This window comes from Protopterus annectens, chromosome 9.part0 (assembly GCF_019279795.1).
Source record: "Protopterus annectens isolate FY-2018-M chromosome 9.part0, PAN1.0, whole genome shotgun sequence".
Lineage (NCBI taxonomy): Eukaryota > Metazoa > Chordata > Ceratodontiformes > Protopteridae > Protopterus > Protopterus annectens.
The window spans coordinates 554517333-554535072 of NC_056743.1; positions in this window are offsets into that span (position 1 = coordinate 554517333).

The window sequence follows — 17740 nt, forward strand, 5'->3', positions numbered from 1 at the left end:
TTTTTATTTCTGAATCATGGCAAGTTAACATATTCTCTATGCATTTAGTTGGGTATCACATAAATGAATAACAAATTATTAATTATGCAAACATTTCATACTTGATTGAATCTTCCATGAAACAGGCCTGGGAATCTCCATTGATGCTGGCCTCACCTTCACTGAATTAATGGTATGACAGTCTACTAAAGAGGAGGAAATAAATGTATTCATGGGACAAAATATCTTACCATCTGGAAATAAGAGTTATGAAAATGAAATGCAAAGTAGGAAACACTAAAATCTTCTCTTTTCTAGACAGATTCATGCTGCAGAACTCAAAATGTGTGCTTGGAAATGTATTCTGTATGGTATCCCTCCATACTGGGCATGTTTTCATTTGTCTAAATAACGTAACTAGAAATTGTCAGTATAAGTGCATTGTGAAGTTGTTATAATTTATTATATAAATACAAATTTTCAAAAATTATACAGCTAAATTAAGAATAGGCTGCAATGATACGAAATTTCAGTATGGCAGCATAGTTTCTCTTAGGACCACTGCATAAGGAATAAAATAAAATAATTAAGAAACCTAATGAAGAAAGTAAAAAGCTGCCTTTAAGGGCTGGGTTGCTGGACTTCGGAGACTCCTATGGGGGCTATTTTTTTCATCCTGTATGCTGCTTCAAATTGCATTTTATTTGCGTGTAAATCTTGCGCCCTGTGGGCTGTTATAGAATAGCATGTTATTTCGATTGTAGTGCATTTACCTTTCTTGCCGTTTTCTTTGCTTTGCACGAGACAGTAATGCTGCACCTGGAACTGACTGAATTGCAATTCCGTGTTACAGTTTCTGAACTGGTCACTGTCTGAGGAGATTAGCACAGCAAAACATCCTGGAACAGTGGCAGTAACTACACAGAGCAATCTACCTTGAATCCCTATTAAGAACTTTATGTTGAGTGAAGACTGCTTTAATAAGCAGCAAGGTTTTAAGCAGTAAAGAATATAATTTTGGCAGCAAAGCCCTCAGGTTCCCTTACATGGAACACAAGCAGAATTTGCAATGCAGGTTTATTTTCTGTTATAAGTTTCTGTTATAAGTTCCAGATGTGCTACAGTAACTGGATTTACTGGTATGAGGATCATCTTGTGCATTATCAGGAAATCATAGTTTAGAAAGGCAAACAGAGCACTGCGTATACACGTTAAGCAGTACCGCTTCAGAAGGATGGGGGGGAGGGGAGTTTTGTGAACTCGTGGAATTGGCATTTTGTGCTGTGTTATTTCAAATCGCCTAACTGTACAGATTTCCATAAAATGTCTGGGCTTGAAACCATATACATCAGCACTCATGTTGAAAGCAGATCTAGTGCCACTGGTAACACGAGGTCCTATAACAATATAATAACAGATATGGATGGAAGTGAGTATTGTGATGGAATTTTATAGATTTAACTTCAGTAGTGACAGTCATACATAGGACACTGATCAATAAATTAGCACAGCTAGGCAATGATGTACTCTCGATAAGATGGATAGCTGCATGGCTGACAAATAGGTCATGGCAAGTATCATATAGCAACTGGACTGGCAAAATTCTTGGTTTTAGTCAGGGTGTCCCACAGGACTTCACTCTAGTCTCTTATTGTTACAGATAAGGTATGTCTGCAAAATAAGTTGGTTAAATTGATCTTTTGGGCACAGGAGAATAAGACACTGATAAATACATAAAAAACTAAGCATATGAGGTTTGGTAGGCATGAATTGAAAGGGGTTATTTAATACAGCACACAGTAGTTGAAGCTGCAGACTTAATTAAGGATCATGGTATATGGGTAGATTTACCTTTGAGCTTTACTAATCATATTAACTACATAGTTAATGAAAGCGACAGAACTATAGGTGGTATAGAAGATGTATAAAGTCAGGTAATCAAAATAGGGATGTCATGGTTTAGTAGTTACATTAGACCTAAACTTGAGTATGGAATAACAGTATGGAAACCAGATAAAACAAGCAGAATTAAATGGGAAAGAGTACAATGGAAATATACCAAGGGTATCCATGGATGTAAAAATGTAAGTTATTATGGAAGACCATAATACCGGAGTATAGTTCCTAGATCGGACAGATTTTTAATGCAGACAGTAAGGGGTGGGCATTGTATCTGGTTTGCTGTGTTAACACAGGGTAAGGGGGTGATTCCCAGCTTTAACTGGCATTGCACCTAATCCTATTGTAGAATGCAGGGGTTTTGAAGGGCATTTTTGTTGCAGCTTGTCTGATCGAATGTGCTCAGAGCTGTGAATCTTCTTGTTATTTTGGGGGCTGAGTATCTGATTAATAGCACTTTAACTGGGTGGTTTGAGATGGATACCTAGCAATTTTGCAATTTCATGACAGCAATGTGATTAATTGTTTTTCTTTGCAGGTGGGAAGGAGCAGTTTGGACATCAGTCAGTGATCTGAAGGAAGTGGGTCAGTGGTGGACATGGAGATACTGTTGGCTGTCTCCATTGACAGAATGGAGTACAAAAGTGCTCAAGTGGGGGAGTGTGATGTAAGTGACAGTCGCAGGCCTGCTGAAGTTGTTAGATGTAATTGAGTCTGATGGGCTGAATGTTTTGCTGGTGGGAGTGTTGTTCAAGATGTCATATGGAAGATTTTACTTGCGTTTCTTTAGGGTATGTATATGGTATTCGGTGCGGCTTGTGTAAGGTGTGGGCAAGAGAACTGGGTGTATCTTGGGGGCTGGATTAAATAGGGATGGGGAAGTTTACGAGGGGTCTGGGGGTTCTTGCAGGAGGGATGGATGCACAGCCATCATAACCAGAGAAAGTTAATAGGTTAATGATTTAGGGCCTTTAGGAGGTTATCAATGTTTTAGTTATGGTTATTGTGCAATTTCATTTGTAAGATAGGGTAGGCTGCAGGGGATGTGGGGTTGAGGTGTGGTAAACAGTATGAGGATAAGCTTGTTATTCTGTACTTGTGGGATGGTTTCCTGACTAATGGCTCTAAGGTTTTTCATAACCTAGCCATATTAAGGTAAGTGAGTTTTCACATTCCAGAGTGCAGTCCATGTTGCTAGTTGTTAAATCGGGCAAGGGTGAATGTTGTCCTTCTCCTAAGAGCATACAGGTGGAGTCGTAGGGGAAGTTTGTATTTCTGTTTTTGTAAATGGCTGTACAGCAAGACTGTGGCCAGTTTTAATTTTCTTGGGCTGGTTATTAATTTTGAAGAGACCTCCTGTGTTGGTAGAAGAGTTATAATTTTAGCTATAAAATAAGACCTTGTTTTATTTTACAGGGGTAGCCGGTGTACTGTTGTTATGGGAGTTGGGAGGTAATTTTATGGGATCATTGGTAGGACATTTCATTTTCAGGGGTGTTTGCATCTGGTTGTGTCTGCATTTTATGCAGTTGATAAATGGGATATGCCATCGGTGGTGTCTAATTGTTTTTAAGAATTTGGTTTATGCGTGTGTGGAGTATTTACTGTCTTTTCTTTTATAGTTCACACTGAGTGCAGATTGGGACATGCAGAGTTGGTGTTACTTGGGGGGAATGAAAAAATGTGGACTTGACAGGTGAGAGAAAAACCTGAGGAGGGTTTTGACTGATGGAGCAGTACGACAGGAGGTCACGGTTTACCAGCAGTGCAGCGAATACAGAGTTGTTGGTTTGTTGTGTTTCTTCCCTGCAGTCTCAACGTAATGTTTTGTGTTGTTTTGATCTTGTATGGGGATCATCAGCATGGAATTTTACTCTGTTTTAAGGGTAGTGGGGATCTTCTTTGGAATGGGTCAGATATTTTTGCAGACATCAGGGGTAGGGGATTAGCGGGTTGTATTTCGTCAGTTAGGCTTGTGAGCTAGATGGGGGTTTGAGGGGAGGATTTAGCTTTGAGTTACTGCAATTTTAGGATAAACTGGACTGGGTTGATTCATTATATTCTAGATGATGATAACGTGTCACTGACATTGTGTGACAAAGTGGCATCGGGTATTCTCTAGTTTGTTGGTATATTGTGTTGGTTAGTTTTGCCTGGCTGGGTCTATTGTTGGCAAGAACGGCCATGATGGTGGTGTTTTTGAGGTCATACTGCTACTGGCCATGATGGTGGTTTAGGTGTCTTATTATTACTAATGGGTAGTTTGTGTAATGACAGCATTTTATTAAATGGAATTTAGAAGAGATTTAAGAGGGGTATTACATTCATTGGACAGTAAAAAAAAAAAAAAAAAAAGTTCTGATTGGGCAGTACGATGGGGTTGCAATGTGGCATGCATTTGCCTTAGCATGGCTTCAATGGTGGTGGGCTTAGTAGTGGGTCCAGTGGCTGGTAAGGCTCTTGGTATCATTGCAAGGCATCCTGTGGTCGGGCAGTATGGTTTGATTACATCATGACAGTAGTTATGATAGGTGATGAGATTATTGATTTGCTACTTTAGCATAGGTGAGGTGGTCAGTGGTTTGTTTTCAGTTAAGTACTTGGCTGTTTCCCATTGGTAATGTACAGGATTAGGAGGTAATGACTTAGATCCAGCTTGGTTAAGGAGGATGGGTACACCGAATGATCTTTGACCTAGTGCCTTACTGGAGGTTAGATTACTGGAAGTTTGGTTGGAGAGAGGGGAAACAGCCTGGTCAGGCTGGTGGGTGGAGAAGAGGGGCAGGCTTGCCCTCTTCTGTTCCCACTTTGGTGTTGGATGTGCAATTCAATAAGTTGGGAAGGAAAGTGAGCAGTTGCTCTGTTGGATAAGCTGCTTATTTGGAAGGTAGTGTAATTCAATAAATTGAAGGTAAGCGGGGTAACGCTGCCTTGTTAGTGCAAAGATAAGTGAGCAAGTGGGGGGCGCTGCTTATCAAGGGTGAGTGGTTACGCTACCCTTATGGTTATTTTATGTTTTCTTCCATGGATGTTATCACCTGTGTCATGTTTTTGGTTGAAATTTATAACTACTGGTTAACAATCATATTTATAGAAGTTTAATAAAGATCATCAACTGTCATTCGGTGTGTGTTTATTGAAGTGGACCAGGACAAATGAGGTTTGGAACAGACCATATTGTTCTGGGACATCTTCAAGTGGGGCTAAATATATAGATTAGCAGGAATTAGGAGAATAAGGGGACGATAGGGTTAAATGGGATGGAGGGATGTTTAGGAGGAAATGAGGTAATGGTAGAGAAGGGCTTAGAGGGTTTTGTCAAGTCTAGCGGAGGTAGGGGTCACATTTTTGGTGTGAACATGCTACCCTTGCGCCCTTCCCCTTTTTATTAGTGGGGATTGTGGTTATATGAGTTTGGGAAGGCGGAGACGAGGGGCAGGCTTGCCCTCTTCTGTTCCCCTCTGGTGTTGGATGTGCAATTCAATAAGTTCGGAAGGAAAGTGAGCGTTTGCTCTGTTGGATAAGTCAATAAGCAAGCAGAGCTGCTTTTTTGGATGGTGGTGTAATAAACTAAAGGTGAGCGAGGTAATGCTGCCTTGTTAGTGCAAAGATAATTGAGCAAGTGGAGGATGCTGCTTATCAAGGGTGAGTGGTTACACTGCCCCCTTATGGTTATTTTATCTTTTTCTTCCATGGATGTTATCACCTGTGACATGTTTTTGGTTGAAGTTTATAACTATTGGTTAACAACCATATTTATGGAAGTTTAATAAAGGTCATCAAATGTCATTCAGTGTTGTGGGTTTATTGAAGTGGACCAGGACAAAAGTGTTTTCACACAAACACTCTCAATGATTTCCTGGAAACAAACTATGGATACTGCTCAAATGACAGTACCCATTTCTGTATTCAAGGAATGCTTCCAACAATCAGATTATCAATCTAATCCCAAGGTCTCAGTCACTTCTTTTTGAATGAGTCAACCAACATTAAATTATAATGGCTAATGCTTAAACAGTTGCTATACAAGATGGGAGGATATTTATTTTTTGTCGATTGATTTATTTACTGATTAACAGTGATTGACCCGGAAAGTCCACTGGGTCAGAAACCCATTTTCAGTGGAGGCCTGGGGAGAAAAACTCCATTTAGAAATAAATAAATACACAAGACAATATTATATATACAGCAGCATCTAAGATTTCATATAAATTGTCAGAGTACATATATCAAGTATAAAGTATTAATACATTTCTAAGGCATATAGGTTTATCACTTTAATACAGTTCCAATGCATATATGATTCTCTATATGTTAGTAACAAAGTATAATGATTTATACAGTCTAGATAGGGTTCAACTTTGTGTATTTTGTTAAAGAGAATTATGGTGCATGCCAACACAGTGACCCTTTATGCTTAGATAATGCGATTATGGGAGATAGGTATAGAAAGAACACATTTTCAGAGGTAAAAGTATGCTGTTGTGTTGGGAGATATAAACTTCAATACGTTAGGCAAAGCTTAAGGTGGTATATGATTTTGTAAGCAGGAAAATGTTGGTTCATTAAAGAGATAGTTTTATAAGGTGAGTTTAAAGTGTTTTTAATGACTCCAGTTGTGTGATAGACGGGGGTAGGGTGTTCCATAGCTTAGATATGGAGTGCGAGTACATGCATTGCCCAGCCATTTTATTAGCTTTGGAAGCTTTTAGGAGATTTTAATTAGTGGATCAAAGGTTTCTGGTGGGGGTGTTGAAATGTAGAATAGAAAGACAGGGGCACTTATCTGTGTTATATATCAGTTTATGGGCTAGTGTTAGTTGAGTATATTGAAGGCAATGTGAAAATTCAAGCCATTTCAACTCCATAATGGCTTTACAGTGGTGAGTTTGACAGAATAGTCCAGTGGCAAATTTAGCAATTTTATAACATGATTGTAGTTTGTTGCTCAGGGATGAATGCAAGTTAGTAAAGGTAGGAGAACCATATAGAAGGAATGGGAGTAGGAGGGTATTTGCCAATTTTATTTTTGTGGTTTTATCCATATAGTTTAGTATGTTATACTGTGTTGAATGCTTTGGACAGGTCGAGTACAGATGTTACTAGACCACTGTCCAAAGCCTTGTTCACAGCATTAGTAAATGATAATAAGGCTGTTATAGTACTATGTGCAGGTAGAAAATCATGCTGCTTAGGGGCAAGGAGATTATTATTGCAAAGGTGTTTTAGTAGCTGAATTTGTACACATTTTCCTAATATTTTGGATAATGGAGAGAGAATGGAAATGGGATGATAGTCGAATTGTTAGTGGCTCTACCTTTGTGCAGTGGGGTTATAATTGATTTTTTCCAGATTTGAGGGATTATAGACTCTGATATTGACCTATTAATTAGAATACTGACAGGGTAAGCTATGGCCTTAGCACCAAATTTCAGATACTCGGAAGGGAGATCTGTCGGCACATAAGGACAGTGACTTCAATTGGTTTTGTAGCTTGAATACTAGTGAGGTGGGCATGGATTTTAGAGAGAAGGTTGAAACTGTTGGGGTGCTGTTACCTATTCCATTGTGACTAAGGGATGCATGCTAGGATAATTAGGAGTTGAGTTTGTAGTGGTTATCTTACTGTCAGGGGTTTCTTCTGTAGTGGGTAGAGACTTATTGACTAGATTGGCAATGCTTTCTATGAAATGGGATTTACAAATATGGGCTGCTTGTTGTAGAGCCATGTCAGTAAATTGAGAAGGGTTTTGTGGTGTCCCAAGATTAAGGAGCAAAGAGACTGATTTCCGGAATTCTCTAGGGTTATTTCTTGAATTAGATAATTGTTGTGAGAAGTAGTTTCTTTTATTATTATTTTTTATTTATTATGAAGTTGTTTAAAGTTAATTTCATTAGTTTGAGTTTTGATTTTATGCCATTCTTTCCAGGCTTGGTCTCTGGAATTAAGTATTTGTTTAGATGGTTTGATAAGCCAGGGAGATGGCTGAGTTTTATTCTTTTGCATCTCAGAGGGTCTAAACTGTTTAGGGTGTTCAGGAAGATCTCATTAAAATAGTGCACTACTTCTTCTAGTGGTAATCATTTTAGAGGGACCAATTATGTGTGTATAGAGCATTGTTAAATGCTGTTTGGTTAAAATTAGTTAGGTTCCTAGATGCTCTCTATGAGTGCGACTTTAGGATCCGAGTATGGGTTCTATGTGTAAGGGCAGGTAGATGGTCCCTGAAGATGTTAGGGAGGGTACTAGTGTTCAAGTATTTTTGTGGATCTGAGACAAGGATCCAGTCTAGGGTAGATTCAGGATGATTATTTAGCATTCACATAGGGGCTGTGACAAGTTTTATGAATCTATACTGGCTGATACAGTTAGCAGGGGAGTTAGAGGTCAGGTTTTGACAGGTGATGTTGGTGTCATCTAGAGTAATGGTTTCATTAGATGAATTTTGAATGGTCTAGACTAGGAAATTCTCAAATGTCTGTATATTGTGGCCTGGGGGATGTGTATTGCTGCTATGCATACATTTTTATTATTGTTAATTTGTAAAGATGCCAATAGAAATTCCCTGTTGCTGAAAGTTGGGACAGATTTGGGAAAGGATGTGATGGTTAGATAGCTACGACAGATTATTGCTACACCATCACCTTTCCTTGTGAATCTATCTTTTCAGATGATATTATAGCAATTTGGTACTACTATTTCTGTCTCTAATATATGGGATTTTAATCATGCTTCTGTGATGGGTACTCTGACATGGTGGTATTGAGAGAGCTACCCATGAGATTCAGTAACATTATTACATATGTCTTGTGTTGATTTTTACTATGGTAAGATTTTTGGGTGTTTGTGGCTGTGTTTAAGGAAGGTGAGGGGGACTGGTTTATATTGGGAGTAGGGGAAGGGCCAGGGTTTGGTTGAATATTGTCACTTTGTGTTAATAGTTGGAGTGGAATTATGTTTGCAAAGTAAAATGACTTAGTAAAGGGTTTGGATAGAGTATTGTAGGTTAATTTGAGTTTGCAGTTAATGGGGAAAGTCAGACTTTATGAGGCAGTATGTTATAACAGTTGAATATTCTTGAGATGTTTGAGAAGCTTGTTGCATTGAATACTGTATAACTGAATAACTAATATGGGAGATTTTGGAGAAAATGTGCATTTTATGTAGCTTGGGTGAGTATGAGGAGATAAATGGTGAGAGAAAAGATGAAGAATGTTAAGTGCATGGTGATGGACATTCTACATAGTAAATTGATATGATATCTGATAGGGTAGAAGTGAGGTAAATAAGATTTATAGGATATGGATTAGAGTGGGGGGACTTTAAGGTGAAATTGTGTGAGAGGTGTGGGTGTAGCTCAAGTGTAGCTGATTTGCTGTTGAGAGAATGGGAGTGGTATGGAGAAGTATAAAGTTAAGAAGGTTGGAGGTGGCTGGGAATGGAGATAGGGTAGGGGAGCAGATTGAGCACAAGCAAAGCAAGGGCGATTAGAGCAGGCTAGTCCTTGGTGTGCATGTACTTGCCCAAAAAATAAACAATCAGCCAACTGAACCTACAACTTGGGCAGGCAGTACTTTAGAGCCATATTAGTAATATAGTTGCATTTAGCGGTTAGCATTGATACTTTTAACTATTATATATTGTGTGTCTCAGATTCCAGAGACTGATGTTGCAAGATCTGAAAGTAAGATGCCTAGTGGGAAGGTAGGTTGATTAGGCAGGGATTACACAGAGGAGGTTACAGCCTTAGTATCTAGCTTTGAGCTATAAAATAAATAACAATGAGCAACTAGATTTAGGGGCTTTAAACTGCTGGCATTCCTGGCAGCGTGCAGCTCAGTATAAAGTAAGAAAAATACAGGGAGGTATTTCTTTAACTATTTTAACATACTTTGGATAGCTTTTAATATTCTTGATTAAAAACTCTGTGTAGACTGTGTGGGACCTGGTCACGGTTGGTGATAAATCTCTGCAGCCGTGAGGAGATACTGGCAAGAAACCACTGGGCTGGAGCTTCAGAAGTTTGGATAGTTTTTAATATCTTGATTAAACTCTCGGGGTAGTGAGAGTGGGACCCAGTCACAGTCAGTGACAAAGCTCTGCAGCCATGAGGAGATACTGGCAAGAAACCACTGGGCTGGAGTTTGAGTGTGTGAGTGCATGTTGCATCCAGGGACAGTCAACAAGAGGGATATCAACAGTCACACCAATTACTTGAAGATACCATTCACTAAGACATTAACCATATGCTTCTATAGATCAGCAAATTAAAGCTTTACATTTAAAAAGACTATTGCAGGTGGATGACTGTACTGGTAAAAGTAAATAAAATGTCTCATCTGGACAGACTGATATTTGATTGCAGTATGGATGCAAGAACATAAATCCAACAATATATTTTGCTTTTATTTCTATTATAGGTAAACAAAGCATATTGAAATAGAATAAATTCCACCAAATCTGTGGTATGGAAATCAATGATCTAACTTTACTATTTCCCAAGATCAAAATAATAATAAAAGGCTAACATAAGGAAAAGGACATTAGAGTATTTGGCTTTCTGCTAAATGAATGTCTCAAGCAAAAGGTTACAAAATGACAGCAGCAACTCCGGCATGTATGGTCCATGGAGGATATGGTACAATTGTAAAAGTGAGACTTTCAATAACAGTAGATGTTTTAATAGATTACCATGGCAGCATTGGTCCTACATGACTATAACCAGCCAATTTCCAAATGCTAAGGGCATCTTCTACATGCTTCAACTTTCAGGAGCTTAAACAGAGCTGCATAAAACAGTTGGAACACAAAAAGCTTCAGTTCATTTTTTTGCCCAGAAAGGGGGGGGGGCAAGAACCCTTAAGAATAATGCTAGGAAAGAAAGCAAACAGTAACTATATATTAAAACAAACAAAAAGGTTTTAAACAGTAACAGACAACTGCAAAAAGCACCAAACTGAAAACAGCAAGCGACCGAAGAAAACCAAGATCCAAACACTTGCACAAAAGTTTAATAAAATCTCTAGCACGTCAGCAATAACCTTCCAGGTGGAATACAAAATAGAATCTAATGCTCAAGTTTAAATACTAAAATCAATTAAACAATGCCAGTCACATGACATAACTAAATTAAAACCTTCCAGTTACATTTTGCATTAATGCCACCAGGGCCCAATGTACCACATTTCAGTGTAAACATTGTTTCTTTATACAAAAGTTTTCTTAATGTGAAGACCATATTTATTAATAGGAATATGTTCTAAAACTGTACTTAACAGACCCATTGGATTTCCATTGTGACATTACTTAAAATGCATATTAAGAGGGCTTACCATTTTTGATATCCTTAATATGCTCCTGAACTCTTAGCGTGAAAGCCCTCTTGCTTTCACTTATATAAAACATGACACAAGGGCATTCAAATGCATAAATAACACCTTCTGTGTTACAAAAAATATAGCATTTCCCTGACAATGCACTCCATTAATATATTAAATGTCCTGCTAACATACTGGCATGTAATACACTTGCCAAAGGAAAAAGTAGGATTAACACTTATCCTAGAGTAAGACATAGAGAACCCGGTGTGGACTAATGTGTTTTATACTCCTACCCTTATGGTAAGGGTAAGAACACATTGGAACTTTATGCAAAATATTTACAAAATCTTTAAACTTAAATAAAAAGCCCCAATAGTATTGGATCATTTTTTCACTTCATCCAACAAAAGGTCATAAGTAATAACCACATATATCTTTCTAGGGTTGTCACTTAACTTGACACCAGGTCTAATAATCTCTTTATTCTGCCCTTTGGTTGGCCGATCACAGATCTTCTTTTTAACTTTGTCCAGTGAGGCATGGACCATATTTTTATCATAGCCTCTCCTCACAAATAGTTCAGTTGTTTTATGAAGTTCATTGTCCAACTCATTACTGTTATTACATAGCATTTTTACTCTAAGGAGTTCTGCATAAGGGAGAGATTTTAAAAGATGGGGAGGACAACAACTATGGGCATCCAAATATGGGCACCATCCTGAAATTTTCGCTGTACCTTACTAATAATTTTCCCATTACAATCTCCTTCTAAACAAATGTCCAAAAAAGTTACTTCATTGCCCAAATGAAAACCATCAAATTGTAATGAAAATCTATTGTCCTTGAAACAAAAAGGTTTTATTTGTTAACCATAGGCCTGGTTACATTTTTTTTAAGTTACATACCTATTTCATATCAAAAACATATAAACAAAGAACTTTGCTGCATTACTGCTTCAAATAATTCTATTTTTATGAAACACATTAGAATTATTTGAAGCAGTATTGCAGCAAGGTCATTTATGAGAGATTTTTCATGGACATTTAACACAAAGTGATGCATTTGCTAGACCTTCTGTCAGAAATCTCTATTAAAGAATATTTCAGGGGTACCTCTGCTACAAATTTTTATTCTCTTTCATGGCTGTTTAGGAACCTCACGAATAGGATTATTTTAAACATTGTTCTCATTAAATAAGCACTAACACAGTTGTTATATCTGGTCTAAGAACATGAGCCCTTAAAGGACTTATAAACTGATTGCCATACAATATCATTTCTTTGCACAAACGTTTTGGATTGCTTCCTACAAACTGTAGCTTAATATATAGAACACCACAGTATTTCATGCGCATGCTCAAAAATGTATATGTACAATCGCCCATTCACACATTCATAATCTTATAAATTAATTTGTATAGAAACTTTGTTAATCTTATTATATTACAGATAATGTAAACATTAATTTTTTTTGCTTTTTTCAGTGAATTTCATTGCCAAATAAATATTGCATACATACGGAAATGCCTTTGAAATTTATTTTTCTAGTTGACTATGTCAAGAGGTCTAAGCAACTTATTTAAAAATTATGAAATATGCTAGTTATCAAAAAGCTATTAACTAAAATATGACAAATAAAATGCCAAATGATTTTAGAATTTTGCAAATGCCATTTGGTCTTTCGTTAAACATGCTTGTAGTACAGCAATCTACTTTACCATTCAGATTTCAGAATAATTATTAATTACTCTTGCATTTACAAATGCATTTAAATTTTGTCTGATCGAGTGTGAAGTAGCGAAGTATATTTAACCCTAGTTGTATGATATTAAGTAAAAGAGGCAATTACTTGTAAATGGTACAGTAAGTAGTTGTATTTAAAATGTACTGTGCAGAAATGAAGATATATTCACCACAGAATTTATTTTAAAATGTATACAGAACAATATCCTTCAGTATGCAGTTTTCATTTCATTAATGAAGCCATAAAGTAACACAAGCCTGAATACATGATGAGATGTGGCAGTCATACATTTTTAGAAGCAAAGTTTTATTTTCAAACTATGTTAATACATCTGACCTGAAAAGTGATATACAAATTAATTAAATAGCCTAAAACTATTTCAGGAAAAAATTATGACCCATTAATTAAAGACTACAGCATGACATTTCAAAATGACTGGAAGTGATAGCTTATAAATATTTAATAGCAATAACACAAAATACGGGATTATGACTTGTAAGGTCTAGCAATCCAACAAACACATTTAGAAGGTTACAAACAAGTCATTTAAAATGAAGGAAATAAATCAAAAGCTGTTTCTAGAAATTACAGAGCTGAATTGAGGAATGCTTGCATAGTCCTCAAAAAGTTCAGCATGAGAGACAGCATACATTATCTTTCAGGCCAAATCAGTTTTAAAATCTCTTTTAAGTTTGCACATACACATTGAAACTATCCTGAGATGTAATCAGTTTCTTTTCCCTCAACGGTATTAAAAAAGTTGGCTTAAAATGAAAACAAAAATGGAAATCCATCAATGCACGAATAAATAATTTGCTTCTATTCAAAAATAACCTTTACGTTAACATATTTGCATTGTGTTCATAAAAGATTTGAGATCTCATTAACTATTTTAAAAGTAATTGTCAGACTGATCTCTTTCCGTGTAATATTCTTCATTTTTAATGATGAAAATTGCATATTGGTACGACAGATGACCTGACATTATGAGTAATAGCAAAAATTCCTAAAATATTAGTGCACAACTCTTAAGTTACTGCACAAATATATATATACATTAATAAATGCAATAGAAAAATCTTGAAAAAAATGAAATATAAAGTGTAGGTTTGGAAGTTAAAGCATCAGTGACAACATACGTCCTATCAATTCTTAAAATGTGTTTTCATCTAGCTTGCATGCTAGAAGCAAAGGAGGCATCACTAATAGTTGCAACATTAATATGTTCAATAGATATATGGAAACATAAAACAGCACAAAGTAGTATAAATTAGAGACAAACAGGACACCTAAGCTAGATCCTGAAGTCAGAGAGAATAGAGTTATTTTAGCCATTTTCTCTGCATACTTGAGTTTCTTGATTCACATACAAATTAGTTCCACTTCTGACCTGAATTTTTTAATCGGTGGTACCTCTATTTCATTTTTCCAATACTTGATGGTTAATCATCCAAACAGAAACAGAGGGATGACTTGCTTATACTTCCAGTTAAAGTAAGGAGATTACATTCAAAGTAGTTATTCATCTTTGGTAAGTATACTAGGAAGGACTACTGCAAAAGTTACCTTGGCAAAATCAAAAAAACAGAAAAATTGTAAAAACTAATCTTGATGACAGCATGTGTAAAGTATCTAGATATCACCGCACCTTATGACAAGGATACCTTCAGTGCTATATGATGACACAAGGTAGTCATTATTCCCATATTTCTGTTGCAGACTAATTAAAGCAATTATAAGGGAATGGAGAATTGTGGTGAGACAGGTTTCACAGAGGTCAATGAAGTCCAACAGTTTGGATGAATGCTGTGTCCACTAAGCAAAGCTAGTCCCTTAAGAGGAAAACAGCTGCACAAAGCTTATCAGAAGATGTTTTCACAGAGAGCTTATCCACTTTGCTGTGCAGGTCTCTGGTATGTATATATCAATTCAAGCCAGGGAAAAAAGCCCTCCCCCAATTATGGCCTTTCCAACCTTCTGTATTATTTAGTAAATGATAAACCATCATATTTCTTGGTCTCCCCCTACTGGTTTTAAACTGATAACCATAAAGCCAAATTTAGCTGTTTATGATTCAAACCGTTTGTATAGAACAGGGGTCAGACGCTGATTGTCACCAAAAATTAAAAATCCCTTGATTCGTGAATGTGGATTGGTGTGGACACCTGTCCCACATAAAAGGCAGACAAAGATTTTGTTGGATAGTCCCCCATATTCCGCCGTTCCACAATTCCCACAGTCAATTTGGTTTTACACCCTGTTAGTGTTTTTTGGAAAAAAAATCTTGGATAGAAATACATGTATGCAGTGAAAATAGTCTGATATAAAAAAGAAGTGATCACAATGTCGACACCATGTTAGTTGGCCCGGCCCTGTGGGTGTGTGGCTAAGTTTTTATAATGATGAAAATAATAAACCCCCTAATTAGACCCCTTACAAATGAAAAAAAATGAAAAATGTATGTTAGTATCTTGGCTAATTCCAGATTGCAAAAGAATAGAAGAATTGTCCAAAACCGTGAAAAAGTTCATCATTTTTATTCTTTAGTTGTTGTTATCACTGAAAAACAACACTCTCCCTCATGTTTTCACCTTTGCTTGTAATAAACTATTGGACTGGGGGCACTACGAAACACTGTGAAAAGAAGTGTATATACTCGGGTTCCTAGTTATCGAAACATCAAAAATGGATTCATAGATGACATTTTTAGCTAATACACGTTCGGCATAACAGATTAATAATGGTTGAAACCGGTGGTGGAATATCCGCTACCCGCCTAATATTGTAGTAGGGCTTCCCATCCAGCCCAATGGATATTTGGATATTATAAAGAACATCTAAAGTACACATTATCCAACCCAGTTCCAACTGTGACTCAGACAGAAATTTTAGCAATTCAGTGGTGTCTTTTAATCTAGAACGAACCATTTTTACCAAAGGCTGCAGGTATTGTGTTAAAAACATAGAAAGGGGTTCTGTTAATGAACTCCTGCCAGATACTATCAGCCTTCCTGGTGGTTTCTCCAAACATTTATGCATTTTAGGTAGCAGATAAACAGTCTGCTTCAGAGGATCATCCACAATAAGTTGTCTTTTAGTGGCCATGTTAATGATCCCTTCATCAACTGCAAGTTCCAAGAAAGAGTTTATATCCTTTCTGGTCTGCATTGTGGGATCCAGTGGCATTAACATATAGTATCTGGAATCATGTAACTAACTGCCTGAAGGCTTCATTCTGATAATACTGCATGTCCGTGACTACCACTGCTCCTCCTTTGTCTGCTGAAGTGATGACAATATTAGAATTATTTTTCAAAACTATTAAAGCCTGTTGCTCTTGTTCTGACAAATTATGGCCTAACATGCGTGAGTCATGATGTTTTAAGTGTAAATCTTTGAGAACTGACTCTTGGAACACTGAAACATTTATCCATAGGAGGCTGAAAATTTGATTTTCAAAAATGAAAATCAGTACATTTTTGAAACTTGTCCTGTTCACCAAAAAATAGCTTCAAATTTAACAGACAGTAACAAGCCAATACATCACTAACAACAGTATATTCATTAACAAAAAACCCAGGAACTTATGATAATCATTTAAGTAGTTGTAATTCAACCTCAGTGAGATGAACAGAGGAGATGTTGTACACATTATAAACATCTTTTATTAAGGTATCAAGACCTGTAATAGAGTTTCCACATTTTTCACTTTTTCTATGTTTTCTACCGCCCCTGTGTTGCTTAACCCTAAAGGGTCATCCACATTCTTGGATTTTTTTATGTACTGGGGACCCATGAGTGAGTACTTGTTCAATTTCTGTGGTAGACAAATCCTCCCCTGAGGTACTACTGTAATCCGTTTTTGATCTCTTTAAAACAGATCTAGGTCTTTTCTTCCTAAGTTTACCAGTACTGAACTCCCCATCAGAAAATTTTAGTGTTTTGGGGAGCAAATGGTTTGCCCCTTTCATAGTCTGCCAGGTCCCGTTCAAATTTGTGTAGTTTCTTAGTTTTCAGTGTTTTCTCCAAAGATAATAAACCTTTAGAAAGTTTAGTTAAACATGATTTATATTGGGCCTGCCAATCAAATGGTTTAATTTCCTCACATATCCATTTAATATCAATAGTGTTGGCTTCTATAGTGCGTTCATAATAGGAAGAAAGAATATTAACAAAGGACATAGTGGCCTGTTGTTGAGCAGATACCCATTCTTCCATCAATATATCATGAGGAACACTAACAAAAGGCTGTGTTCGAATTCTTAATCCCCTAGGTGTTATGTTATTTGCTTGATACACCTTAAATAGTTTTAGATGCCACACATTAGTCCTAAGTGAGGTCATGTTTTTGGTAAGCTTCCCAAATAAATCCCTACAAATATCATCCAGATCCCTCATATTATTACCCTTATTTTCACTTTGATCTGTAAGACCAAAGATATGTAAATCATATTTATCTGAAGAGAGTCCCTGTAGTATAGTAACCAAATCCATCTTCCTGCCAAGATACCACTAAACAATATATGATAGTATATAAAAAATGTAACCTTAGTCTAGGAGACCAGATGGACACTTAATACTAAACCATTAACCCCACCTAAGGTAGTATATACAATGAAAAGTGTGAAAACCAATAATAATATTCTGATGTCAAATATTCTATAGATTCACAAGAAATCCCAACCCATAGTATTATTATTCACCAATATTAGCCAGCCAAACTTAATCTTCCAGTCACATATATTGTTAAGCATGAATGTAAGTTACACAAAACTTATATATTTGTCCCCCTGTCCCA